Here is a 22,743-nt window from a genome sequence, read left to right on the forward strand (position 1 = left end):
CGTGTAACTTCTGCGTTCTGACGAGAGCAGGCACATTCAGCTTAGAATGGCCATTGACGTTCAATGCTTTAATCCATAGTCCTATTTAATCTATTCTGAAACAAAATCTAAACGACATAATAAAAAGTCAACCGCACCACGGATTCCCAGACAGTCTCCCACACTGGTACTAGCGAGGCCTTAAGCTGTGTAACTTCTGCGATCTGACGAGAGCAGGCACATTCAGCTTAGAATGGCCATTGACATTAAATGCTTTAATCCATAGTCCTTTTTAATCGATTGTGAAACAAAATCTAAACGACATAATAAAAAGTCAACCGCACCACGGATTCCCAGACAGTCTCCCACACTGGTACTAGCGAGGCCTTAAGCTGTGTAACTTCTGCGATCTAACAAGAGCAGGCACATTCAGCTTAGAATGGCCATTGACATTAAATACTTTAATCCATAGTCCTTTTTAATCGATTGTGAAACAAAATCTAAATGACATAATAAAAAGTCAACCGCACCACAGATTCCCAGACAGTCTCCCACAATGGTACTAGCGAGGCCTTAAGCTGTGTAACTTCTGCGATCTGACGAGAGCAGGCACATTCAGCTTAGAATGGCCATTGACATTAAAAGCCTTAATCCATAGTCCTATTTAATCTATTGTGAAACAAAATCTAAACAACATAATAAAAAGTCAACCTCACCACGGATTCCCAGACAGTCTCCCACACTGGTACTAGCAAGGCCTTAAGCTGTGTAACTTCTGCGATCTGACGAGAGCAGGGACATTCAGCTGAGAATGGCCATTGACATTAAATGCTTTAATCCATAGTCCTTTTTAATCGATTGTGAAACAAAATCTAAACGACATAATAAAAATTCAACCGCGCCACGGATTCCCAGACAGTCTCCCACACTGGTACTAGCGAGGCCTTAAGCTGTGTAATTTCTGCGATCTGACGAGAGCAGGCACATTCAGCTTAGAATGGCCATTGACATTAAATGCTTTAATCCATAGTCCTATTTAATCTATTGTGAAACAAAATCTAAACGACATAATAAAAAGTCAACCGCACCACGGATTCCCATACACTGCTACTAGCGAGGCCTTAAGCTGTGTAACTTCTGCGATCTGACGAGAGCAGGCACATTCAGCTTAGAATGGCCATTGACATTAAATGCTTTAATCCATAGTCCTTTTTAATCGATTGTGAAACAAAATCTAAAAAACATAATAAAAATTCAACCGCACCACGGATTCCCAGACAGTCTCCCACACTGGTACTAGCGAGGCCTTAAGCTGTGTAACTTCTGCGATCTGACGAGAGCAGGCACATTCAGCTTAGAATGGCCATTGACGTTAAATGCTTTAATCCATAGTCCTATTTCATCTATTGTGAAACAAAATCTAAACGACATAATAAAAAGTCAACCGCACCACGGATTCCCAGACAGTCTCCCACACTGGTACTAGCAAGGCCTTAAGCTGTGTAACTTCTGCGATCTGACGAGAGGAGGCACATTCAGCTTAGAATGGCCATTGACATTAAATGCTTTAATCCATAGTAATTTTTAATCGATTGTGAAACAAAATCTAAACGACATAATAAAAAGGCAACCGCACCACGGATTCCCAGACAGTCTCCCACACTGGTACTTGCGAGGCCTTAAGCTGTGTAACTTCTGCGATCTGACGAGAGCAGGGACATTCAGCTTAGAATGGCCATTGACATTAAATGCTTTAATCCATAGTCCTTTTTAATCGATTGTGAAACAAAATCTAAACGACATAATAAAAATTCAACCGCACCACGGATTCCCAGACAGTCTCCCACACTGGTACTAGCGAGGCCTTAAGCTGTGTAACTTCTGCGTTCTGACGAGAGCAGGCACATTCAGCTTAGAATGGCCATTGACGTTCAATGCTTTAATCCATAGTCCTATTTAATCTATTGTGAAACAAAATCTAAACGACATAATAAAAAGTCAACCGCACCACGGATTCCCAGACAGTCTCCCACACTGGTACTAGCGAGGCCTTAAACTGTGTAACTTCTGCGATCTGATGAGAGCAGCCACATTCAGCTTAGAATGGCCATTGACGTTAAAAGCTTTAATCCATAGTCCTATTTAATCTATTGTGAAACAAAATCTAAACGACATAATAAAAAGTCAACCGCACCACGGATTCCCAGACAGTCTCCCACACTGGTACTAGCAAGGCCTTAAGCTGTGTAACTTCTGCGATCTGACAAGAGCAGGCACATTCAGCTTAGAATGGCCATTGACATTAGATGCTTTAATCCATAGTCCTTTTTAATAGATTGTGAAACAAAATCTAAACGACATAATAAAAAGTCAACCGCACCACGGATTCCCAGACAGTCTCCCACAATGGTACTAGCGAGGCCTTAAGCTGTGAAACTTCTGCGATCTGACGAGAGCAGGCACATTCAGCTCAGAATGGCCATTGACATTATATGCTTTAATCCATAGTCCTTTTTAATCGACTGTGAAACAAATCTAAACGACATAATAAAAAGTCAACCGCACCTCGGATTCCCAGACAGTCTCTCACACTCGTACTAGCGAGGCCTTAAGCTGTGTAACTACTGAGATCTGACGAGAGCAGGCACATGCAGCTTAAAATGGGCATTGACATTAAATGCTTTAATCCATAGTCCTTTTTAATCGACTGTGAAACAAATCTAAACGACATAATAAAAAGTCAACCGCACCTCGGATTCCCAGACAGTCTCTCACACTCGTACTAGCGAGGCCTTAAAGTGTTTTATATCTGCAATTTGACGAGAAAAGGCACATTTAAGCTTAGAATGGCTATTAACTTTTAAAGCTTTAGTCTATTTTTATTTTTAAACAATTGTGAAACAAATTCTAAACGACATAATAAAAAGTCAACAGCACCACGGAAGCCCAGAAAGTCTCCCACACTGGTACTAGCGAGGTGTTAAAATGTTATTCATCTGCGATTTGATGAGAAAGGGCACATTTCAGCTAAGAAAAGCCATTAACTTTTAAACTTTAGTTTATTATTATTTTTAATCGATTGTGAAACAAATTCTAAACGACATAATAAAAAGTCAACCGCACCACGGATTCCCAGACAGTCTCCCACACTGGTACTAGCAAGGCCTTAAGCTGTGTAACTTCTGCGATTTGACGAGATCAGGCACATTCAGCTTAGAATGGCCATTGACATTAGATGCTTTAATCCATAGTCCTTTTTAATCGATTGTGAAACAAAATCTAAACGACCTAATAAAAAGTCAACCGCACCACGGATTCCCAGACAGTCTCTCACACTCGTACTAGCGAGGCCTTAAAGTGTTATATATCTGCGATTTGACGAGAAAAGGCACATTTAAGCTTAGAATGGCTATTAACTTTTAAAGCTTTAGTCTACTTTTATTTTTAATCGATTGTAAACAAATTCTAAACGACATAATAAAAAGTCAACCGCACCACGTATACCCAGACTGTCTCCCACACTGGTACTAGCGATGCCTTAAGCTGTGTAACTTCTGCAATCTGACGAGAGCAGGCACATTCATCTTAGAATGACCATTGACTTTAAAAGCCTTAATCCATAGTCCTATTTAATCTATTGTGAAACAAAATCTAAACGACATAATAAAAAGGCAACCGCACCACGGATTCCCAGACAGTCTCCCACACTGGTACTAGCGAGGCCTTAAGCTGTGTAACTTCTGCGATCTGACGAGAGCAGGCACATTCAGCTTAGAATGGCCATTGACTTTAAAAGCTTTAATCCATAGTCCTATTTAATCTATTGTGAAACAAAATCTAAACAACATAATAAAAAGTCAACCGCACCACGGATTCCCAGACAGTCTCCCACACTGGTACTAGCGAGGCTTTAAGCTGTGTAACTTCTGCGATCTGACGAGAGCAGGGACATTCAGCTTAGAATGGCCATTGACATTAAATGCTTTAATCCATAGTCCTTTTTAATCGATTGTGAAACAAAATCTAAACGACATAATAAAAATTCAACCGCACCACGGATTCCCAGACAGTCTCCCACACTGGTACTAGCGAGGCCTTAAGCTGTGTAACTTCTGCGATCTGACGAGAGCAGGCACATTCAGCTTAGAATGGCCATTGACGTTAAATGCTTTAATCCATAGTCCTATTTAATCTATTGTGAAACAAAATCTAAACGACATAATAAAAAGTCAACCGCAACACAGATTCCCAGACAGTCTCCCACACTGGTACTAGCGAGGCCTTAAGTTGTGTAACTTCTGCGATCTGACGAGAGCAGGCACATTCAGCATAGAATGGCCATTGACATTAAATGCTTTAATCCATAGTCCTTTTTAATCGATTGTGAAACAAAATCTAAACGACATAATAAAAAATCAACCGCACCACGGATTCCCAGACAGTCTCCCACACTGGTACTAGCGAGGCATTAAGCTGTGTAACTTCTGCGATCTGACGAGAGCAGGGACATTCAGCTTAGAATGGCCATTGACATTAAATGCTTTAATCCATAGTCCTTTGTAATCGATTGTGAAACAAAATCGAAACGACATAATAAAAATTCAACCGCACCACGGATTCCCAGACAGTCTCCCACGCTGGTACTAGCGAGGCCTTAAGCTATGTAACTTCTGCGATCTGACGAGAGCAGGCACATTCAGCTTAGAATGGCCATTGACGTTAAAAGCTTTAATCCATAGTCCTATTTAATCTATTGTGAAACAAAATCTAAACGACATAATAAAAAGACAACCGCACCACGTATTCCCAGACAGTCTCCCACACTGGTACTAGCGAGGCCTTGGGCTGTGTAACTTCTGCAATCTGACGAGAGCAGGCACATTTAGCTTAGAATGGCCATTGACAATAACTGCTTTAATCCATAGTCCTATTTAATCTATTGTGAAACAAATTCTAAATGACAATAAAAAGTCAACAGCACCACGGAAGCCCAGAAAGTCTCCCACACTGGTACTAGCGAGGTGTTAAAGTGTTATTCATCTGCGATTTGACGAGAAAAGGCACATTTCAGCTAAGAATAGCCATTAACTTTTAACACTTTAGTTTATTATTATTTTTAATCGATTGTGAAACATATTCTAAACGACATAATAAAAAGTCAACCGCACCATGGATTCCCAGACAGTCTCCCACACTGGTACTAGCGAGGCCTTAAGCTGTGTAACTTCTGCGATCTGATGAGAGCAGGCACATTCAGCTTAGAATGGCCATTGACAATAACTGCTTTAATCCATAGTCCTATTTAATCTATTGTGAAACATAATCTAAACGACACAATAAAAAGTCAACCGCACCACGGATTCCCAGACAGTCTCCCACACAGGTACTAGCGAGGCCTTAAGCTGTGTAACTTCTGCGATCTGACGAGAGCAGGCACATTCATCTGAGAATGGCCATTGACATTAAATGCTTTAATCCATAGTCCTTTTTAATCGATTGTGAAACAAAATCTAAACGACATAATAAAAAGTCAACCGCACCACGGATTCCCAGACAGTCTCCCACACTGGTACTAGCGAGGCCTTAAGCTGTGTAACTTCTGCGACCTGACGAGAGCAGGCACATTCAGCTTAGAATGGCCATTGACATTAAAAGCTTTAATCCATAGTCCTATTTAATCTATTGTGAAACAAAATCTAAATGACATAATAAAAAGTCAACCGCACCACGGATTCCCTGACAGTCTCCCACACCGGTACTAGCGAGGCCTTAAGCTGTGTAACTTCTGCGATCTGACGAGAGCAGGGACATTCAGCTTAGAATGGCCATTGACTTTAAATGCTTTAATCCATAGTCCTTTTTAATCGATTGTGAAGCAAAATCTAAACGACATAATAAAAAGTCAACCGCACCACGGATTCCCAGACAGTCTCCCACACTGGTACTAGCGAGGCCTTAAACTGTGTAACTTCTGCGATCTGATGAGAGCAGCCACATTCAGCTTAGAATGGCCATTGACATTAAATGCTTTAATCCATAGTCCTTTTTAATCGATTGTGAAACAAATCTAAACGACAATAAAAAGTCAACCGCACCTCGGATTCCCAGACAGTCTCTCACACTCGTACTAGCGAGGCCTTAAAGTGTTTTATATCTGCGATTTGATGAGAAAAGGCACATTTAAGCTTAGAATGGCTATTAACTTTTAAAGCTTTAGTCTATTTTTATTTTTTAACAATTGTGAAACAAATTCTAAACGACATAATAAAAAGTCAACAGCACCACGGAAGCCTAGAAAGTCTCCCACACTGGTACTAGCGAGGTGTTAAAGTGTTATTCATCTGCGATTTGACGAGAAAAGGCACATTTCAGCTAAGAATAGCCATTAACTTTTAAAGCTTTAGTTTATTATTATTTTTAATTGATTGTGAAACAAATTCTAAACGACATAATAAAAAGTCAACCGCACCACGGATTCCCAGACAGTCTCCCACACTGGTACTAGCGAGGCCTTAAGCTGTGTAACTTCTGCGATCTGACGAGAGCAGGCACATTCAGCTTAGAATGGCCATTGACGTTAAATGCTTTAATCCATAGTCCTTTTTAATCGATTGTGAAACAAAATCTAAACGACCTAATAAAAAGTCAACCGCACCACGGATTCCCAGACAGTCTCTCACACTCGTACTAGCGAGGCCTTAAAGTGTTATATATCTGCGATTTGACGAGAAAAGGCACATTTAAGCTTAGAATGGCTATTAACTTTTAAAGCTTTAGTCTATTTTTATTTTTAATCGATTGTAAACAAATTCTAAACGACATAATAAAAAGTCAACCGCACCACGGATACCCAGACTGTCTCCCACACTGGTACTAGCGATGCCTTAAGCTGTGTAACTTCTGCGATCGGACGAGAGCAGGCACATTCAGCTTAGAATGGCCATTGACATTAAATGCTTTAATCCATAGTCCTATTTAATCTATTGTGAAACAAAATCTAAACGACATAATAAAAAGGCAACCGCACCACGGATTCCCAGACAGTCTCCCACACCGGTACTAGCGAGGCCTTAAGCTGTGTAACTTCTGCGATCTGACGAGAGCAGGCACATTCAGCTTAGAATGGCCATTGACTTTAAAAGCCTTAATCCATAGTCCTATTTAATCTATTGTGAAACAAAATCTAAACAACATAATAAAAAGTCAACCGCACCACGGATTCCCAGACAGTCTCCCACACTGGTACTAGCGAGGCTTTAAGCTGTGTAACTTCTGCGATCTGACGAGAGCAGGGACATTCAGCTTAGAATGGCCATTGACATTAAATGCTTTAATCCATAGTCCTTTTTAATCGATTGTGAAACAAAATCTAAACGACATAATAAAAATTCAACCGCACCACGGATTCCCAGACAGTCTCCCACACTGGTACTAGCGAGGCCTTAAGCTGTGTAACTTCTGCGATCTGACGAGAGCAGGCACATTCAGCTTAGAATGGCCATTGACGTTAAATGCTTTAATCCATAGTCCTATTTAATCTATTGTGAAACAAAATCTAAACGACATAATAAAAAGTCAACCGCAACACAGATTCCCAGACAGTCTCCCACACTGGTACTAGCGAGGCCTTAAGCTGTGTAACTTCTGCGATCTGACGAGAGCTGGCACATTCAGCTTAGAATGGCCATTGACATTAGATGCTTTAATCCATAGTCCTTTTTAATCGATTGTGAAACAAAATCTAAACGACATAATAAAAAGTCAACCGCACCACAGATTCCCAGACAGTCTCCCACACTGGTACTAGCGAGGTATTAAGTCGTGTAACTTCTGCGATCTGACGAGAGCAGGGACACTCAGCTTAGAATGGCCATTGACATTAAATGCTTTAATCCATAGTCCTTTTTAATCGATTGTGAAACAAAATCTAAACGACATAATAAAAATTCAACCTCACCACGGATTCCCAGACAGTCTCCCACGCTGGTACTAGCGAGGCCTTAAGCTGTGTAACTTCTGCGATCTGACGAGAGCAGGCACATTCAGCTTAGAATGGCCAATGACGATAAATGCTTTAATCCATAGTCCTATTTAATCTATTGTGAAACAAAATCTAAACAACATAATAAAAAGACAACCGCACCACGTATTCCCAGACAGTCTCCCACACTGGTACTAGCGAGGTGTTAAAGTGTTATTCATCTGCGATTTGACGAGAAAAGGCACATTTCAGCTAAGAATAGCCATTAACTTTTAACACTTTAGTTTATTATTATTTTTAATCGATTGTGAAACAAAATCTAAACGACATAATAAAAAGTCAACCGCACCACGGATTCCCAGACAGTCTCCCACACAGGTACTAGCGAGGCCTTAAGCTGAGTAACTTCTGCGCTCTGACGAGAGCAGGCACATTCATCTGAGGATGGCCATTGACATTAAATGCTTTAATCCATAGTCCTTTTTCATCGATTGTGAAACAAAATCTAAACGACATAATAAAAAGTCAACCGCACCACGGATTCCCAGACAGTCTCCCACACTGGTACTAGCGAGGCCTTAAACTGTGTAACTTCTGCTATCTGACGAGAGCAGGCACATTCAGCTTAGAATGGCCATTGACATTAAATGCTTTAATCCATAGTCCTTTTTAATCGATTGTGAAACAAATCTAAACGACAATAAAAAGTCAACCGCACATCGGATTCCCAGACAGTCTCTCACACTCGTACTAGCGAGGCCTTAAAGTGTTTTATATCTGCGATTTGATGAGAAAAGGCACATTTAAGCTTAGAATGGCTATTAACTTTTAAAGCTTTAGTCTATTTTTATTTTTAAACAATTGTGAAACAAATTCTAAACGACATAATAAAAAGTCAACAGTACCACGGAAGCCCAGAAAGTCTCCCACACTGGTACTAGCGAGGTGTTAAAGTGTTATTCATCTGCGATTTGACGAGAAAAGGCACATTTCAGCTAAGAATAGCCATTAACTTTTAAAGCTTTAGTTTATTATTATTTTTAATTGATTGTGAAACAAATTCTAAACGTCATAATAAAAAGTCAACCGCACCATGGATTCCCAGACAGTCTCCCACACTGGTACTAGCGAGGCCTTAAGCTGTGTAACTTCTGCAATCTGACGAGAGCAGGCACATTCAGCTTAGAATGGCCATTGACAATAACTGAGTTAATCCATAGTCCAATTTAATCTATTGTGAAAAAAAATATAAACGACATAATAAAAGGTCAACTGCCCCACTGATTCCCAGACAGTCTCCCACACTGGTACTAGCGAGGTCTTAAGCTGTGTAACTTCTGCGATCTGACAAGAGCAGGCACATTCAGCTTAGAATGGCCATTGACAATAACTGCGTTAATCCATAACCCTTTTTAATCGATTGTGAAACAAAATCTAAACGACATAATAAAAAGTCAACCGCTCCACGGATTCCCAGACAGTCTCCCACACTGGTACTAGCGAGGCCTTAAGCTATGTAACTTCAGCGATCTGACGAGAGCAGGCACATTCAGCTTAGAATGGCCATTGACATTAAATGCTTTAATCCATAGTCCTTTTTAATCGATTGTGAAACAAAATCTAAACGACATAATAAAAAGTCAACCGCTCCACGGATTCCCAGACAGTCTCCCACACTGGTACTAGTGAGGCCTTAAGCTGTGTAACTTCTGCGAGCTGACGAGAGCAGGCACATTCAGCTTAGAATGGCCATTGACATTAAATGCTTTAATCCATAGTCCTTTTTAATAGATTGTGAAACAAAATCTAAACGACATAATAAAAAGTCAACCGCACCACGGATTCCCAGACAGTCTCCCACACTGGTACTAGCGAGGCCTTAAGCTGTGTAACATCTGCGATCTGATGAGAGCAGGCACCTTCAGCTTAGAATGGCCATTGACATTAAATGCATTAATCCATAGTCCTTTTTAATCGATTGTGAAACAAAATCTAGACAACCTAATAAAAAGTCAACCGCACCACGGATTCCCAGACAGTGTCTCACACTCGTACTAGCGAGGCCTTAAAGTGTTATATATCTGCGATTTGACGAGAAAAGGCACATTTAAGCTTAGAATGGCTATTAACTTTTAAAGCTTTAGTCTATTTTTATTTTTAATCGATTGTGAAACAAATTCTAAACAACATAATAAAAAGTCAACAGCACCACGGATTCCCAGACAGTCTCCCACACTGGTACTAGCGAGGTGTTAAATTGTTATTCATCTGCGATTTGACGAGAAAAGGCACATTGCAGCTAAGAATGGCCATTAACTTTTAAAGCTTTAGTCTATTATTATTTTTAATCGATTGTAAAACAAATTCTAAACAACATAATAAAAAGTAAACCGCAACACCGATTCGCAGACAGTCTCCCACACTGGTACTAGCAAGGCCTTAAGCTGTGTAACTTCTGCGATCTGACAAGAGCAGGCACAATCAGCTTAGAATGGCCAATGACATTAAATGCTTTAATCCATAGTCCTTTTTAATCGATTGTGAAACAAAATCTAAACGACCTAATAAAAAGTCAACCGCACCACGGATTCCCAGACAGTTTCTCACACTCGTACTAGTGTGGCCTTAAAGTGTTATATATCTGCGATTTGACGAGAAAAGGCACATTTAAGCTTAAAATGGCTATTAACTTTTAAAGCTTTAGTCTATTTTTTTTTTTAAACGATTGTGAAACAAATTCTAAACGACATAATAAAAAGTCAACAGCACCACGGATTCCCAGAAAGTCTCCCACACTGGTACTAGCGAGGTGTTAAAGCGTTATTCATCTGCGATTTGACGAGAAAAGGCACATTTCAGCTAAGAATGGCCATTAACTTTTAAAGCTTTAGTTTATTATTATTTTTAATCGATTGTGAAACAAATTCTAAACAACATAATAAAAAATCAACCGCACCACGGATTACCAGACAGTCTCCCACACTGGTACTAGCGAGGCCTTAAGCTGTGTAACTTCTGCGATCTGACAAGAACAGGCACATTCAGCTTAGAATGGCCATTGACAATAACTGCGTTAATCCATAACCCTTTTTAATCGATTGTGAAACAAAATCTAAACGACATAATAAAGAGTCAACCGCACCACGGATTCCCAGACAGTCTCCCACACTGGTACTAACGAGGTTTTAAGCTGTGTAACTTCTGCGATCTGACGAGAGCAGGCACATTCAGCTTAGAATGGCCATTTACATTAAAAGCTTTAATCCATAGTCCTATTTAATCTATTGTGAAACAAAATCTAAACGACATAATGAAAAGTCAACCGCACCACAGATTCCCAGACAGTCTCCCACACTCGTACTAGCGAGTCCTTAAGCTGTGTAACTTCTGCGATCTGACGAGAGCAGGCACATTCAGCTTAGAATGGCCATTGACATTAAATGCTTTAATCCATAGTCCTTTTTAATCGATTGTAAAACAAAATCTAAACGACATAATAAAAAGTCAACCGTACCACGGATTCCCAGACAGTCTCCCACACTGGTACTAGCGAGGCCTTAAGCTGTGTAAGTTCTGCGATCTGACGAGAGCATGCACATTCAGCTTAGAATGGCCATTGACATTAAATGCTTTAATCCATAGTCCTTTTTAATCGATTGTGAAACAAAATCTAAACGACATAATAAAAAGTCAACCGCACCACGGATTCCCAAACAGTCTCCCACACTGGTACTAGCGAGGCATTAAGCTGTGTAACTTCTGCGATCTGACGAGAGCAGGGACATTCAGCTTAGAATGGCCATTGACATTAAATGCTTTAATCCATAGTCCTTTTTAATCGATTGTGAAACAAAATCTAAACGACATATTAAAAATTCAACCGCACCACGGATTCCCAGACAGTCTCCCACACTGGTACTAGCGAGGCCTTAAGCTGTGTAACTTCTGCGATCTGACGAGAGAAGGCACATTCAGCTTAGAATGGCCAATGGCGATAAATGCTTTAATCCATAGTCCTATTTAATCTATTGTGAAACAAAATCTAAACGACATAATAAAAAGTCAACCGCACCACGGATTCCCAGACAGTCTCCCACACTGGTACTAGCGAGGCCTTGGGCTGTGTAACTTCTGCAATCTGACGAGAGTAGGCACATTTAGCTTAGAATGGCCATTGACTATAACTGCTTTAATCCATAGTCCTATTTAATCTATTGTGAAACAAAATCTATACAACATAATAAAAAGTCAACCGTACCACGGATTCCCAGACAGTCTCCCACAATGGTACTAGCGAGGCCTTAAGCTGTGTAACTTCTGCGATCTGACGAGAGCAGGCACATTCAGCTTAGAATGGCCATTGACATTAAATGCTTTAATCCATAGTCCTTTTTAATAGATTGTGAAACAAAATCTAAACGACATAATAAAAAGTCAACCGCTCCACGGATTCCCAGACAGTCTCCCACACTGGTACTAGCGAGGCCTTAAGCTATGTAACTTCAGCGATCTGACGAGAGCAGGGACATTCAGCTTAGAATGGCCATTGACATTAAATGCTTTAATCCATAGACCTTTTTAATCGATTGTGAAACAAAATCTAAACAACATAATAAAAAGTCAACCGCACCACGGATTCCCAGACAGTCTCCCACACTAATACTAGCGAGGCCTTAAGCTGTGTAACTTCTGCGATCTGACGAGAGCAGGCACATTCAGCTTAGAATGGCCATTGACATTAAATGCTTTAATCCATAGTCCTTTTTAATCGATTGTGAAACAAAATCTAAACGACATAATAAAAAGTCAACCGCACCACGGATTCCCAGACAATCTCCCACACTGGTACTAACGAGGCATTAAGCTGTGTAACTTCTGCGATCTGACGAGAGGAGGCACGTTCAGCTTAGAATGGCCATTGACATTAAATGCTTTAATCCATAGTCCTTTTTAATCGATTGTGAAACAAAATCTAAACGACATAATAAAAAGTCAACCGCACCACGGATTCCCAGACAGTCTCCCACACTGGTACTAGCGAGGCCTTGGGCTGTGTAACTTCTGCAATCTGACGAGAGCAGGCACATTTAGCTTAGAATGGCCATTGACTATAACTGCTTTAATCCATAGTCCTATTTAATCTATTGTGAAACAAAATCTATACAACATAATAAAAAGTCAACCGTACCACGGATTCCCAGACAGTCTCCCACAATGGTACTAGCGAGGCCTTAAGCTGTGTAACTTCTGCGATCTGACGAGAGCAGGCACATTCAGCTTAGAATGGCCATTGACATTAAATGCTTTAATCCATAGTCCTTTTTAATAGATTGTGAAACAAAATCTAAACGACATAATAAAAAGTCAACCGCTCCACGGATTCCCAGACAGTCTCCCACACTGGTACTAGCAAGGCCTTAAGCTATGTAACTTCAGCGATCTGACGAGAGCAGGGACATTCAGCTTAGAATGGCCATTGACATTAAATGCTTTAATCCATAGACCTTTTTAATCGATTGTGAAACAAAATCTAAACAACATAATAAAAAGTCAACCGCACCACGGATTCCCAGACAGTCTCCCACACTAATACTAGCGAGGCCTTAAGCTGTGTAACTTCTGCGATCTGACGAGAGCAGGCACATTCAGCTTAGAATGGCCATTGACATTAAATGCTTTAATCCATAGTCCTTTTTAATCGATTGTGAAACAAAATCTAAACGACATAATAAAAAGTCAACCGCACCATGGATTCCCAGACAATCTCCCACACTGGTACTAACGAGGCATTAAGCTGTGTAACTTCTGCGATCTGACGAGAGGAGGCACATTCAGCTTAGAATGGCCATTGACATTAAATGCTTTAATCCATAGTCCTTTTTAATCGATTGTGAAACAAAATCTAAACGACATAATAAAAAGTCAACCGCACCACGGATTCCCAGACAGTCTCCCACACTGGTACTAGCGAGGCCTTGGGCTGTGTAACTTCTGCAATCTGACGAGAGCAGGCACATTTAGCTTAGAATGGCCATAGACTATAACTGCTTTAATCCATAGTCCTATTTAATCTATTGTGAAACAAAATCTATACAACATAATAAAAAGTCAACCGTACCACGGATTCCCAGACAGTCTCCCACAATGGTACTAGCGAGGCCTTAAGCTGTGTAACTTCTGCGATCTGACGAGAGCAGGCACATTCAGCTTAGAATGGCCATTGACATTAAATGCTTTAATCCATAGTCCTTTTTAATAGATTGTGAAACAAAATCTAAACGACATAATAAAAAGTCAACCGCTCCACGGATTCCCAGACAGTCTCCCACACTGGTACTAGCAAGGCCTTAAGCTATGTAACTTCAGCGATCTGACGAGAGCAGGGACATTCAGCTTAGAATGGCCATTGACATTAAATGCTTTAATCCATAGACCTTTTTAATCGATTGTGAAACAAAATCTAAACAACATAATAAAAAGTCAACCGCACCACGGATTCCCAGACAGTCTCCCACACTAATACTAGCGAGGCCTTAAGCTGTGTAACTTCTGCGATCTGACGAGAGCAGGCACATTCAGCTTAGAATGGCCATTGACATTAAATGCTTTAATCCATAGTCCTTTTTAATCGATTGTGAAACAAAATCTAAACGACATAATAAAAAGTCAACCGCACCACGGATTCCCAGACAATCTCCCACACTGGTACTAACGAGGCATTAAGCTGTGTAACTTCTGCGATCTGACGAGAGGAGGCACATTCAGCTTAGAATGGCCATTGACGTTAAAAGCTTTAATCCATAGTCCTATTTAATCTATTGTGAAACAAAATCTAAACGACATAATAAAAAGTCAACCGCACCACGGATTCCCAGACAGTCTCCCACACTGGTACTAGTGAGGCCTTAAGCTGTGTAACTTCTGCGATCTGACGAGAGCAGGCACATTCAGCTTAGAATGGCCATTGACATTAAATGCTTTAATCCATAGTCCTTTTTAATCGATTGTGAAACAAAATCTAAACGACATAATAAAAAGTCAACCGTACCACGGATTCCCAGACAGTCTCCCACACTGGTACTAGCGAGGCCTTAAGCTGTGTAACTTCTGCGATCTGACGAGAGCAGGCACATTCAGCTTAGAATGGCCATTGACATTAAATGCTTTAATCCATAGTCCTTTTTAATCGATTGTGAAACAAAATGTAAACGACATAATAAAAAGTCAACCGCACCACGGATTCCCAGACAGTCTCCCACACGGGTACTAGCGAGGCATTAAGCTGTGTAACTTCTGCGATCTGACGAGAGCAGGCACATTCAGCTTAGAATGGCCATTGACGTTAAATGCTTTAATCTATAGTCCTATTTAATCTATTGTGAAACAAAATCTAAACAACATAATAAAATGTCAACCGCAACACGGATTCCCAGACAGTCTCCCACACTGGTACTAGCGAGGCCTTAAGCTGTGTAACTTCTGCGATCTGACGAGAGTAGGAACATTCAGCTTGGAATGGCCATTGACATTAAATGCTTTAATCCATAGTCCTTTTTAATCGATTGTAAAACAAAATCTAAACGACATAATAAAAATTAAACTGCACCACGGATTCCAAGACAGTCTCCCACACTGGTACTAGCGAGGCCTTAAGCTGTGTAACTTCTGCGATCTGACGAGAGCAGGCACATTCAGCTTAGAATGGCCATTGACGTTAAATGCTTTAATCCATAGTCCTATTTAATCTATTGTGAAACAAAATCTAAACGACATAAAAAGTCAACCGCACCATGGATTCCCAGACAGTCTCCCACACTGGTACTGGCAAGGCGTTAAGCTGTGTAACTTCTGCGATCTGACGAGAGCAGGGACATTCAGCTTAGAATGGCCATTGACATTAAATGCTTTAATCCATAGTCCTTTTTAATCGATTGTGAAACAAAATCTAAACGACATAATAAAAATTAAACTGCACCACGGATTCCCAGACAGTCTCCCACACTGGTACTAGCGAGGCCTTAAGCTGTGTAACTTCTGCGATCTGACGAGAGCAGGCACATTCAGCTTAGAATGGCCATTGACGTTAAATGCTTTAATCCATAGTCCTATTTAATCTATTGTGAAACAAAATCTAAACGACATAAAAAGTCAACCGCACCATGGATTCCCAGACAGTCTCCCACACTGGTACTGGCAAGGCGTTAAGCTGTGTAACTTCTGCGATCTAACAAGAGCAGGCACATTCAGCTTAGAATGGCCATTGACATTAAATGCTTTAATCCATAGTCCTTTTTAATCGATTGTGAAACAAATTCTAAACGACATAATAAAAAGTCAACCGCACCATGGATTCCCAGACAGTCTCCCACACTGGTACTAGCGAGGCCTTAAACTGTGTAACTTCTGCAATCTGACGAGAACAGGCACATTCAGCTTAGAATGGCCATTGACGTTAAATGCTTTAATCCATAGTCCTATTTAATCTATTGTGAAACAAAATCTAAACGACATAATAAAAAGTCAACCGCACCACGGATTCCCAGACAGTCTCCCACACTGGTACTAGCGAGCCCTTAAGCTGTGTAACTTCTGCGATCTGACGAGAGCAGGCACATTCAGCTTAGAATGGCCATTGACAATAAATGCTTTAATCCATAGTCCTTTTTAATCGATTGTGAAACAAAATCTAAACGACATAATAAAAAGTCAACCGCACCTCGGATTCCCAGACAGTCTCTCACACTCATACTAGCGAGGCCTTAAAGTGTTATATATCTGCGATTTGACGAGAGCAGGCACATTCCGCTTAGAATGGCCATTGACATTAAAAGCCTTAATCCATAGTCCTATTTAATCTATTGTGAAACAAAATCTAAACAACATAATAAAAAGGCAACCGCACCACGGATTCCCAGACAGTCTCCCACACTGGTACTAGCGAGTCCTTAATCTGTGTAACTTCTGCGATCTGACGAGAGCAGGCACATTCAGCTTAGAATGGCCATTGACATTAAATGTTTTAATCCATAGTCCTTTTTAATCGATTGTGAAACAAAATCTAAACGAAATAATAAAAAGTCAACCGCACCACGGATTCCCAGACAGTCTCCCACACTGGTACTAGCGAGGCCTTAAGCTGTGTAACTTCTGCGATCTGACGAGAGCAGGCACATTCAGCTTAGAATGGCCATTGACATTAAATGCTTTAATCCATAGTCCTTTTTAATCGATTGTGAAACAAAATCTAAACGACATAATAAAAAGTCAACCGCACCACGGATTCCCAGACAGTCTCCCACACTGGTACTAGCGAGGCCTTAAGCTGTGTAACTTCTGCGATCTGACGAGAGCAGGTATATTCAGCTTAGAATGGCCATTGACATTAAATGCTTTAATCCATAGTACTTTTTAATCGATTGTGAAACAAAATCGAAACGACATTATAAAAATTCAACCGCACCACGGATTCCCAGACAGTCTCCCACACTGGTACTAGCGAGGCCTTAAGCTGTGTAACTTCTGCGATCTAACGAGAGCAGGCACATTCAGCTTAGAATGGCCATTGACATTAAATTCTTTAATCCATAGTCCTTTTTAATCGATTGTGAAACAAAATCTAAACGACATAAAAAGTCAACCGCACCATGGATTCCCAGACAGTCTCCCACACTGGTACTGGCAAGGCGTTAAGCTGTGTAACTTCTGCGATCTGACGAGAGCAGGGACATTCAGCTTAGAATGGCCATTGACATTAAATGCTTTAATCCATAGTCCTTTTTAATCGATTGTGAAACAAAATCTAAACGACATAATAAAAATTAAACTGCACCACGGATTCCCAGACAGTCTCCCACACTGGTACTAGCGAGGCCTTAAGCTGTGTAACTTCTGCGATCTGACGAGAGCAGGCACATTCAGCTTAGAATGGCCATTGACGTTAAATGCTTTAATCCATAGTCCTATTTAATCTATTGTGAAACAAAATCTAAACGACATAAAAAGTCAACCGCACCATGGATTCCCAGACAGTCTCCCACACTGGTACTGGCAAGGCGTTAAGCTGTGTAACTTCTGCGATCTAACAAGAGCAGGCACATTCAGCTTAGAATGGCCATTGACATTAAATGCTTTAATCCATAGTCCTTTTTAATCGATTGTGAAACAAATTCTAAACGACATAATAAAAAGTCAACCGCACCATGGATTCCCAGACAGTCTCCCACACTGGTACTAGCGAGGCCTTAAGCTGTGTAACTTCTGCAATCTGACGAGAACAGGCACATTCAGCTTAGAATGGCCATTGACGTTAAATGCTTTAATCCATAGTCCTATTTAATCTATTGTGAAACAAAATCTAAACGACATAATAAAAAGTCAACCGCACCACGGATTCCCAGACAGTCTCCCACACTGGTACTAGCGAGCCCTTAAGCTGTGTAACTTCTGCGATCTGACGAGAGCAGGCACATTCAGCTTAGAATGGCCATTGACAATAAATGCTTTAATCCATAGTCCTTTTTAATCGATTGTGAAACAAAATCTAAACGACATAATAAAAAGTCAACCGCACCTCGGATTCCCAGACAGTCTCTCACACTCGTACTAGCGAGGCCTTAAAGTGTTATATATCTGCGATTTGACGAGAGCAGGCACATTCCGCTTAGAATGGCCATTGACATTAAAAGCCTTAATCCATAGTCCTATTTAATCTATTGTGAAACAAAATCTAAACAACATAATAAAAAGGCAACCGCACCACGGATTCCCAGACAGTCTCCCACACTGGTACTAGCGAGTCCTTAATCTGTGTAACTTCTGCGATCTGACGAGAGCAGGCACATTCAGCTTAGAATGGCCATTGACATTAAATGTTTTAATCCATAGTCCTTTTTAATCGATTGTGAAACAAAATCTAAACGAAATAATAAAAAGTCAACCGCACCACGGATTCCCAGACAGTCTCCCACACTGGTACTAGCGAGGCCTTAAGCTGTGTAACTTCTGCGATCTGACGAGAGCAGGCACATTCAGCTTAGAATGGCCATTGACATTAAATGCTTTAATCCATAGTCCTTTTTAATCGATTGTGAAACAAAATCTAAACGACATAATAAAAAGTCAACCGCACCACGGATTCCCAGACAGTCTCCCACACTGGTACTAGCGAGGCCTTAAGCTGTGTAACTTCTGCGATCTGACGAGAGCAGGTATATTCAGCTTAGAATGGCCATTGACATTAAATGCTTTAATCCATAGTACTTTTTAATCGATTGTGAAACAAAATCGAAACGACATTATAAAAATTCAACCGCACCACGGATTCCCAGACAGTCTCCCACACTGGTACTAGCGAGGCCTTAAGCTGTGTAACTTCTGCGATCTAACGAGAGCAGGCACATTCAGCTTAGAATGGCCATTGACATTAAATTCTTTAATCCATAGTCCTTTTTAATCGATTGTGAAACAAAATCTAAACGACATAATAAAAAGTCAACCGCACCACGGATTCCCAGCCAGTCTCCCACACTGGTACTAGCGAGGCCTTAAGCTGTGTAACTTCTGCGATCTGACGAGAGCAGGCACATTCCGCTTAGAATGGCCATTGACATTAAAAGCCTTAATCCATAGTCCTATTTAATCTATTGTGAAACAAAATCTAAACAACATAATAAAAAGGCAACCGCACCACGGATTCCCAGACAGTCTCCCACACTGGTACTAGCGAGTCCTTAATCTGTGTAACTTCTGCGATCTGACGAGAGCAGGCACATTCAGCTTAGAATGGCCATTGACATTAAATGTTTTAATCCATAGTCCTTTTTAATCGATTGTGAAACAAAATCTAAACGAAATAATAAAAAGTCAACCGCACCACGGATTCCCAGACAGTCTCCCACACTGGTACTAGCGAGGCCTTAAGCTGTGTAACTTCTGCGATCTGACGAGAGCAGGCACATTCAGCTTAGAATGGCCATTGACATTAAATGCTTTAATCCATAGTCCTTTTTAATCGATTGTGAAACAAAATCTAAACGACAGAATAAAAAGTCAGCCGCACCACGGATTCCCAGACAGTCTCCCACACTGGTACTAGCGAGGCCTTAAGCTGTGTAACTTCTGTGATCTGACGAGAGCAGGTACATTCAGCTTAGAAAGGCCATTGACATTAAAAGCCTTAATCCATAGTCCTATTTAATCTATTGTGAAACAAAATCTAAACAACATAATAAAAAGTCAACCGCACCACGGATTCCCAGACAGTCTCCCACACTGGTACTAGCGAGCCCTTAAGCTGTGTAACTTCTGCGATCTAACGAGAGCAGGCACATTCAGCTTAGAATGGCCATTGACATTAAATGCTTTAATCCATAGTCCTATTTAATCTATTGTGAAACAAAATCTAAACGACAGAATAAAAAGTCAGCCGCACCACGGATTCCCGGACAGTCTCCCACACTGGTACTAGCGAGGCCTTAAGCTGTGTAACTTCTGTGATCTGACGAGAGCAGGTAGATTCAGCTTAGAAAGGCCATTGACATTAAAAGCCTTAATCCATAGTCCTATTTAATCGATTGTGAAACAAATTCTAAACGACATAATAAAAAGTCAACCGCACCATGGATTCCCAGACAGTCTCCCACACTGGTACTAGCAAGGCCTTAAGCTGTGTAACTTCTGCGATCTGACGAGAGCAGGCACATTCAGCTTAGAATGGCCATTGACATTAAATGCTTTAATCCATAGTCCTTTTTAATCGATTGTGAAACAAAATCTAAACGACATAATAAAAAGTCAACCGCACACGGATTCCCAGACAGTCTCCCACACTGGTACTAGCGAGGCCTTAAGCTGTGTAACTTCTGCGATCTGACGAGAGCAGGCACATTCAGCTTAGAATGGCCATTGACATTACATGCTTTCATCCATAGTCCATTTTAATCGATTGTGAAACAAATCTAAACGACATAATAAAAAGTCAACCGCACCTCGGATTCCCAGACAGTCTCTCACACTCGTACTAGCGAGGCCTTAAAGTGTTATATATCTGCGATTTGACGAGAAAAGGCACATTTAAGCTTAGAATGGCTATTAACTTTTAAAGCTTTAGTATATTTTTATTTTTAAACAATTGTGAAAGAAATTCTAAACGACATAATAAAAAGTCAACAGCACCACGGAAGCCCAGACAGTCTCCCACACTGGTACTAGCGAGGTGTTAAAGTGTTATTGATCTGCGAATTGACGAGAAAAGGCACATTTCACCTAAGAATAGCCATTAACTTTTAAAGCTTTAGTTTATTATTATTTTTAATCGATTGTGAAACAATTTCTAAACGACATAATAAAAAGTCAACCGCACCATGGATTCCCAGACAGTCTCCCACACTGGTACTAGCGAGGCCTTAAGCTGTGTAACTTCTGCGATCTAACGAGAGCAGGCACATTCAGCTTAGAATGGCCATTGACATTAAATGCTTTAATGCATAGTCCTTTTTAATCGATTGTGAAACAAAATCTAAACGACATAATAAAAAGTCAACCGCACCACTGATTCCCAGACAGTCTCCCACACTGGTACTAGCGAGGCCTTAAGCTGTGTAACTTCTGCGTTGTGACGAGAGCAGGGACATTCAGCTTAGAATGGCAATTGACATTAAATGCTTTAATCCATAGTCCTTTTTAATCGATTGTGAAACAAAATCTAAACGACATAATAAAAATACAACCGCACCACGGATTCCCAGACAGTCTCCCACACTGGTACTAGCGAGGCCTTAAGCTGTGTAACTTCTGCGATCTGACGAGAGCAGGCACATTCAGCTTAGAATGGCCATTGACGTTAAATGCTTTAATCCATAGTCCTTTTTAATCGATTGTGAAACAAAATCTAAACGACATAATAAAAATTCAACCGCACCACGGATTCCCAGACAGTCTCCCACACTGGTACTAGCGAGGCCTTAAGCTGTGTAACTTCTGCGTTCTGACGAGAGCAAGCACATTCAGCTTAGAATGGCCATTGACGGTCAATGCTTTAATCCATAGTACTATTTAATCTATTGTGAAACAAAATCTAAACGACATAATAAAAAGTCAACCGCACCACGGATTCCCAGACAGTCTCCCACACTGGTACTAGCGAGGCCTTAAGCTGTGTAACTTCTGCGATCTGACGAGAGCAGGGACATTCAGCTTAGAATGGCCATTGACATTAAATGCTTTAATCCATAGTCCTTTTTAATCGATTGTGAAACGAAATCTAAACGACATAATAAAAATTCAACCGCACCACGGATTCCCAGACAGTCTTCCACACTGGTACTAGCGAGGCCTTAAGCTGTGTTATTTCTGCAATCTGACGAGAGCAGGCACATTCAGCTTAGAATGGCCATTGACGTTAAATGCTTTAATCCATAGTCCTATTTAATCTATTGTGAAACAAAATCTAAACGACATAATAAAAAGTCAACCGCACCACGGATTCCCAGACAGTCTCCCACACTGGTACTAGCGAGCCCTTAAGCTGTGTAACTTCTGCGATCTGACGAGAGCAGGCACATTCAGCTTAGAATGGCCATTGACATTAAAAGCCTTAATCCATAGTCCTATTTAATCTATTGTGAAACAAAATCTAAACAACATAATAAAAAGCCAACCGCACCACGGATTCCCAGACAGCCTCCCACACTGGTACTAGCGAGGCCTTAAGCTGTGTAACTTCTGCGATCTGACGAGAGCAGGCACATTCAGCTTAGAATGGCCATTGACATTAAATGCTTTAA

The 22,743-nt window shown here is 40.8% G+C and overlaps 77 pseudogenes; all 77 read right to left on the minus strand.

The window, feature by feature from the left end:
* Window positions 1-125: 125 nt before the first annotated feature.
* LOC142708208 (5S ribosomal RNA) lies at window positions 126-244 on the minus strand (annotated as a pseudogene).
* A 67-nt stretch (window positions 245-311) lies between these two features.
* Window positions 312-430, minus strand: LOC142708180 (5S ribosomal RNA; annotated as a pseudogene).
* A 67-nt stretch (window positions 431-497) lies between these two features.
* Window positions 498-616, minus strand: LOC142708114 (5S ribosomal RNA; annotated as a pseudogene).
* A 67-nt stretch (window positions 617-683) lies between these two features.
* On the minus strand, window positions 684-802 carry LOC142708261 (5S ribosomal RNA; annotated as a pseudogene).
* Window positions 803-869: 67 nt separating this feature from the next.
* LOC142708190 (5S ribosomal RNA) lies at window positions 870-988 on the minus strand (annotated as a pseudogene).
* A 243-nt stretch (window positions 989-1,231) lies between these two features.
* On the minus strand, window positions 1,232-1,350 carry LOC142708145 (5S ribosomal RNA; annotated as a pseudogene).
* Window positions 1,351-1,417: 67 nt separating this feature from the next.
* LOC142708257 (5S ribosomal RNA) lies at window positions 1,418-1,536 on the minus strand (annotated as a pseudogene).
* A 67-nt stretch (window positions 1,537-1,603) lies between these two features.
* On the minus strand, window positions 1,604-1,722 carry LOC142708179 (5S ribosomal RNA; annotated as a pseudogene).
* Window positions 1,723-1,789: 67 nt separating this feature from the next.
* LOC142708105 (5S ribosomal RNA) lies at window positions 1,790-1,908 on the minus strand (annotated as a pseudogene).
* Window positions 1,909-1,975: 67 nt separating this feature from the next.
* On the minus strand, window positions 1,976-2,094 carry LOC142708183 (5S ribosomal RNA; annotated as a pseudogene).
* A 67-nt stretch (window positions 2,095-2,161) lies between these two features.
* On the minus strand, window positions 2,162-2,280 carry LOC142708201 (5S ribosomal RNA; annotated as a pseudogene).
* A 67-nt stretch (window positions 2,281-2,347) lies between these two features.
* On the minus strand, window positions 2,348-2,466 carry LOC142708205 (5S ribosomal RNA; annotated as a pseudogene).
* A 624-nt stretch (window positions 2,467-3,090) lies between these two features.
* Window positions 3,091-3,209, minus strand: LOC142708290 (5S ribosomal RNA; annotated as a pseudogene).
* Window positions 3,210-3,648: 439 nt separating this feature from the next.
* On the minus strand, window positions 3,649-3,767 carry LOC142708115 (5S ribosomal RNA; annotated as a pseudogene).
* A 67-nt stretch (window positions 3,768-3,834) lies between these two features.
* LOC142708203 (5S ribosomal RNA) lies at window positions 3,835-3,953 on the minus strand (annotated as a pseudogene).
* Window positions 3,954-4,020: 67 nt separating this feature from the next.
* On the minus strand, window positions 4,021-4,139 carry LOC142708146 (5S ribosomal RNA; annotated as a pseudogene).
* Window positions 4,140-4,392: 253 nt separating this feature from the next.
* Window positions 4,393-4,511, minus strand: LOC142708242 (5S ribosomal RNA; annotated as a pseudogene).
* Window positions 4,512-4,578: 67 nt separating this feature from the next.
* Window positions 4,579-4,697, minus strand: LOC142708207 (5S ribosomal RNA; annotated as a pseudogene).
* A 438-nt stretch (window positions 4,698-5,135) lies between these two features.
* On the minus strand, window positions 5,136-5,254 carry LOC142708135 (5S ribosomal RNA; annotated as a pseudogene).
* Window positions 5,255-5,321: 67 nt separating this feature from the next.
* On the minus strand, window positions 5,322-5,440 carry LOC142708202 (5S ribosomal RNA; annotated as a pseudogene).
* A 67-nt stretch (window positions 5,441-5,507) lies between these two features.
* Window positions 5,508-5,626, minus strand: LOC142708125 (5S ribosomal RNA; annotated as a pseudogene).
* Window positions 5,627-5,693: 67 nt separating this feature from the next.
* LOC142708161 (5S ribosomal RNA) lies at window positions 5,694-5,812 on the minus strand (annotated as a pseudogene).
* Window positions 5,813-5,879: 67 nt separating this feature from the next.
* On the minus strand, window positions 5,880-5,998 carry LOC142708185 (5S ribosomal RNA; annotated as a pseudogene).
* A 438-nt stretch (window positions 5,999-6,436) lies between these two features.
* LOC142708220 (5S ribosomal RNA) lies at window positions 6,437-6,555 on the minus strand (annotated as a pseudogene).
* Window positions 6,556-6,994: 439 nt separating this feature from the next.
* On the minus strand, window positions 6,995-7,113 carry LOC142708128 (5S ribosomal RNA; annotated as a pseudogene).
* Window positions 7,114-7,180: 67 nt separating this feature from the next.
* Window positions 7,181-7,299, minus strand: LOC142708204 (5S ribosomal RNA; annotated as a pseudogene).
* Window positions 7,300-7,366: 67 nt separating this feature from the next.
* Window positions 7,367-7,485, minus strand: LOC142708147 (5S ribosomal RNA; annotated as a pseudogene).
* Window positions 7,486-7,552: 67 nt separating this feature from the next.
* LOC142708302 (5S ribosomal RNA) lies at window positions 7,553-7,671 on the minus strand (annotated as a pseudogene).
* Window positions 7,672-7,924: 253 nt separating this feature from the next.
* LOC142708297 (5S ribosomal RNA) lies at window positions 7,925-8,043 on the minus strand (annotated as a pseudogene).
* Window positions 8,044-8,297: 254 nt separating this feature from the next.
* Window positions 8,298-8,416, minus strand: LOC142708275 (5S ribosomal RNA; annotated as a pseudogene).
* A 67-nt stretch (window positions 8,417-8,483) lies between these two features.
* On the minus strand, window positions 8,484-8,602 carry LOC142708206 (5S ribosomal RNA; annotated as a pseudogene).
* A 438-nt stretch (window positions 8,603-9,040) lies between these two features.
* Window positions 9,041-9,159, minus strand: LOC142708238 (5S ribosomal RNA; annotated as a pseudogene).
* Window positions 9,160-9,412: 253 nt separating this feature from the next.
* Window positions 9,413-9,531, minus strand: LOC142708241 (5S ribosomal RNA; annotated as a pseudogene).
* Window positions 9,532-9,598: 67 nt separating this feature from the next.
* On the minus strand, window positions 9,599-9,717 carry LOC142708235 (5S ribosomal RNA; annotated as a pseudogene).
* Window positions 9,718-9,784: 67 nt separating this feature from the next.
* On the minus strand, window positions 9,785-9,903 carry LOC142708153 (5S ribosomal RNA; annotated as a pseudogene).
* Window positions 9,904-11,090: 1,187 nt separating this feature from the next.
* LOC142708264 (5S ribosomal RNA) lies at window positions 11,091-11,209 on the minus strand (annotated as a pseudogene).
* Window positions 11,210-11,276: 67 nt separating this feature from the next.
* LOC142708296 (5S ribosomal RNA) lies at window positions 11,277-11,395 on the minus strand (annotated as a pseudogene).
* Window positions 11,396-11,462: 67 nt separating this feature from the next.
* LOC142708285 (5S ribosomal RNA) lies at window positions 11,463-11,581 on the minus strand (annotated as a pseudogene).
* A 67-nt stretch (window positions 11,582-11,648) lies between these two features.
* On the minus strand, window positions 11,649-11,767 carry LOC142708233 (5S ribosomal RNA; annotated as a pseudogene).
* A 439-nt stretch (window positions 11,768-12,206) lies between these two features.
* LOC142708141 (5S ribosomal RNA) lies at window positions 12,207-12,325 on the minus strand (annotated as a pseudogene).
* A 67-nt stretch (window positions 12,326-12,392) lies between these two features.
* LOC142708279 (5S ribosomal RNA) lies at window positions 12,393-12,511 on the minus strand (annotated as a pseudogene).
* A 67-nt stretch (window positions 12,512-12,578) lies between these two features.
* On the minus strand, window positions 12,579-12,697 carry LOC142708116 (5S ribosomal RNA; annotated as a pseudogene).
* A 439-nt stretch (window positions 12,698-13,136) lies between these two features.
* LOC142708142 (5S ribosomal RNA) lies at window positions 13,137-13,255 on the minus strand (annotated as a pseudogene).
* Window positions 13,256-13,508: 253 nt separating this feature from the next.
* On the minus strand, window positions 13,509-13,627 carry LOC142708117 (5S ribosomal RNA; annotated as a pseudogene).
* A 439-nt stretch (window positions 13,628-14,066) lies between these two features.
* LOC142708143 (5S ribosomal RNA) lies at window positions 14,067-14,185 on the minus strand (annotated as a pseudogene).
* A 253-nt stretch (window positions 14,186-14,438) lies between these two features.
* On the minus strand, window positions 14,439-14,557 carry LOC142708118 (5S ribosomal RNA; annotated as a pseudogene).
* Window positions 14,558-14,810: 253 nt separating this feature from the next.
* LOC142708316 (5S ribosomal RNA) lies at window positions 14,811-14,929 on the minus strand (annotated as a pseudogene).
* A 67-nt stretch (window positions 14,930-14,996) lies between these two features.
* LOC142708123 (5S ribosomal RNA) lies at window positions 14,997-15,115 on the minus strand (annotated as a pseudogene).
* Window positions 15,116-15,182: 67 nt separating this feature from the next.
* LOC142708226 (5S ribosomal RNA) lies at window positions 15,183-15,301 on the minus strand (annotated as a pseudogene).
* A 253-nt stretch (window positions 15,302-15,554) lies between these two features.
* Window positions 15,555-15,673, minus strand: LOC142708272 (5S ribosomal RNA; annotated as a pseudogene).
* Window positions 15,674-15,737: 64 nt separating this feature from the next.
* On the minus strand, window positions 15,738-15,856 carry LOC142708266 (5S ribosomal RNA; annotated as a pseudogene).
* A 67-nt stretch (window positions 15,857-15,923) lies between these two features.
* Window positions 15,924-16,042, minus strand: LOC142708222 (5S ribosomal RNA; annotated as a pseudogene).
* A 250-nt stretch (window positions 16,043-16,292) lies between these two features.
* On the minus strand, window positions 16,293-16,411 carry LOC142708303 (5S ribosomal RNA; annotated as a pseudogene).
* Window positions 16,412-16,478: 67 nt separating this feature from the next.
* On the minus strand, window positions 16,479-16,597 carry LOC142708215 (5S ribosomal RNA; annotated as a pseudogene).
* Window positions 16,598-17,036: 439 nt separating this feature from the next.
* Window positions 17,037-17,155, minus strand: LOC142708234 (5S ribosomal RNA; annotated as a pseudogene).
* Window positions 17,156-17,222: 67 nt separating this feature from the next.
* On the minus strand, window positions 17,223-17,341 carry LOC142708111 (5S ribosomal RNA; annotated as a pseudogene).
* A 67-nt stretch (window positions 17,342-17,408) lies between these two features.
* Window positions 17,409-17,527, minus strand: LOC142708171 (5S ribosomal RNA; annotated as a pseudogene).
* Window positions 17,528-17,591: 64 nt separating this feature from the next.
* LOC142708267 (5S ribosomal RNA) lies at window positions 17,592-17,710 on the minus strand (annotated as a pseudogene).
* A 67-nt stretch (window positions 17,711-17,777) lies between these two features.
* Window positions 17,778-17,896, minus strand: LOC142708223 (5S ribosomal RNA; annotated as a pseudogene).
* A 250-nt stretch (window positions 17,897-18,146) lies between these two features.
* On the minus strand, window positions 18,147-18,265 carry LOC142708262 (5S ribosomal RNA; annotated as a pseudogene).
* Window positions 18,266-18,332: 67 nt separating this feature from the next.
* LOC142708216 (5S ribosomal RNA) lies at window positions 18,333-18,451 on the minus strand (annotated as a pseudogene).
* Window positions 18,452-18,890: 439 nt separating this feature from the next.
* Window positions 18,891-19,009, minus strand: LOC142708246 (5S ribosomal RNA; annotated as a pseudogene).
* A 67-nt stretch (window positions 19,010-19,076) lies between these two features.
* LOC142708124 (5S ribosomal RNA) lies at window positions 19,077-19,195 on the minus strand (annotated as a pseudogene).
* Window positions 19,196-19,262: 67 nt separating this feature from the next.
* LOC142708173 (5S ribosomal RNA) lies at window positions 19,263-19,381 on the minus strand (annotated as a pseudogene).
* A 67-nt stretch (window positions 19,382-19,448) lies between these two features.
* On the minus strand, window positions 19,449-19,567 carry LOC142708189 (5S ribosomal RNA; annotated as a pseudogene).
* Window positions 19,568-19,820: 253 nt separating this feature from the next.
* On the minus strand, window positions 19,821-19,939 carry LOC142708258 (5S ribosomal RNA; annotated as a pseudogene).
* Window positions 19,940-20,006: 67 nt separating this feature from the next.
* LOC142708245 (5S ribosomal RNA) lies at window positions 20,007-20,125 on the minus strand (annotated as a pseudogene).
* A 67-nt stretch (window positions 20,126-20,192) lies between these two features.
* On the minus strand, window positions 20,193-20,311 carry LOC142708239 (5S ribosomal RNA; annotated as a pseudogene).
* A 253-nt stretch (window positions 20,312-20,564) lies between these two features.
* On the minus strand, window positions 20,565-20,683 carry LOC142708313 (5S ribosomal RNA; annotated as a pseudogene).
* A 67-nt stretch (window positions 20,684-20,750) lies between these two features.
* Window positions 20,751-20,868, minus strand: LOC142708252 (5S ribosomal RNA; annotated as a pseudogene).
* A 440-nt stretch (window positions 20,869-21,308) lies between these two features.
* LOC142708186 (5S ribosomal RNA) lies at window positions 21,309-21,427 on the minus strand (annotated as a pseudogene).
* A 67-nt stretch (window positions 21,428-21,494) lies between these two features.
* Window positions 21,495-21,613, minus strand: LOC142708273 (5S ribosomal RNA; annotated as a pseudogene).
* Window positions 21,614-21,680: 67 nt separating this feature from the next.
* LOC142708194 (5S ribosomal RNA) lies at window positions 21,681-21,799 on the minus strand (annotated as a pseudogene).
* Window positions 21,800-21,866: 67 nt separating this feature from the next.
* On the minus strand, window positions 21,867-21,985 carry LOC142708170 (5S ribosomal RNA; annotated as a pseudogene).
* A 67-nt stretch (window positions 21,986-22,052) lies between these two features.
* Window positions 22,053-22,171, minus strand: LOC142708318 (5S ribosomal RNA; annotated as a pseudogene).
* Window positions 22,172-22,424: 253 nt separating this feature from the next.
* On the minus strand, window positions 22,425-22,543 carry LOC142708217 (5S ribosomal RNA; annotated as a pseudogene).
* Window positions 22,544-22,610: 67 nt separating this feature from the next.
* Window positions 22,611-22,729, minus strand: LOC142708157 (5S ribosomal RNA; annotated as a pseudogene).
* Window positions 22,730-22,743: the final 14 nt, after the last annotated feature.

This window comes from Rhinoderma darwinii, unplaced genomic scaffold, assembly GCF_050947455.1.
Source record: "Rhinoderma darwinii isolate aRhiDar2 unplaced genomic scaffold, aRhiDar2.hap1 Scaffold_3891, whole genome shotgun sequence".
NCBI classification, from domain to species: Eukaryota; Metazoa; Chordata; class Amphibia; order Anura; family Rhinodermatidae; genus Rhinoderma; species Rhinoderma darwinii.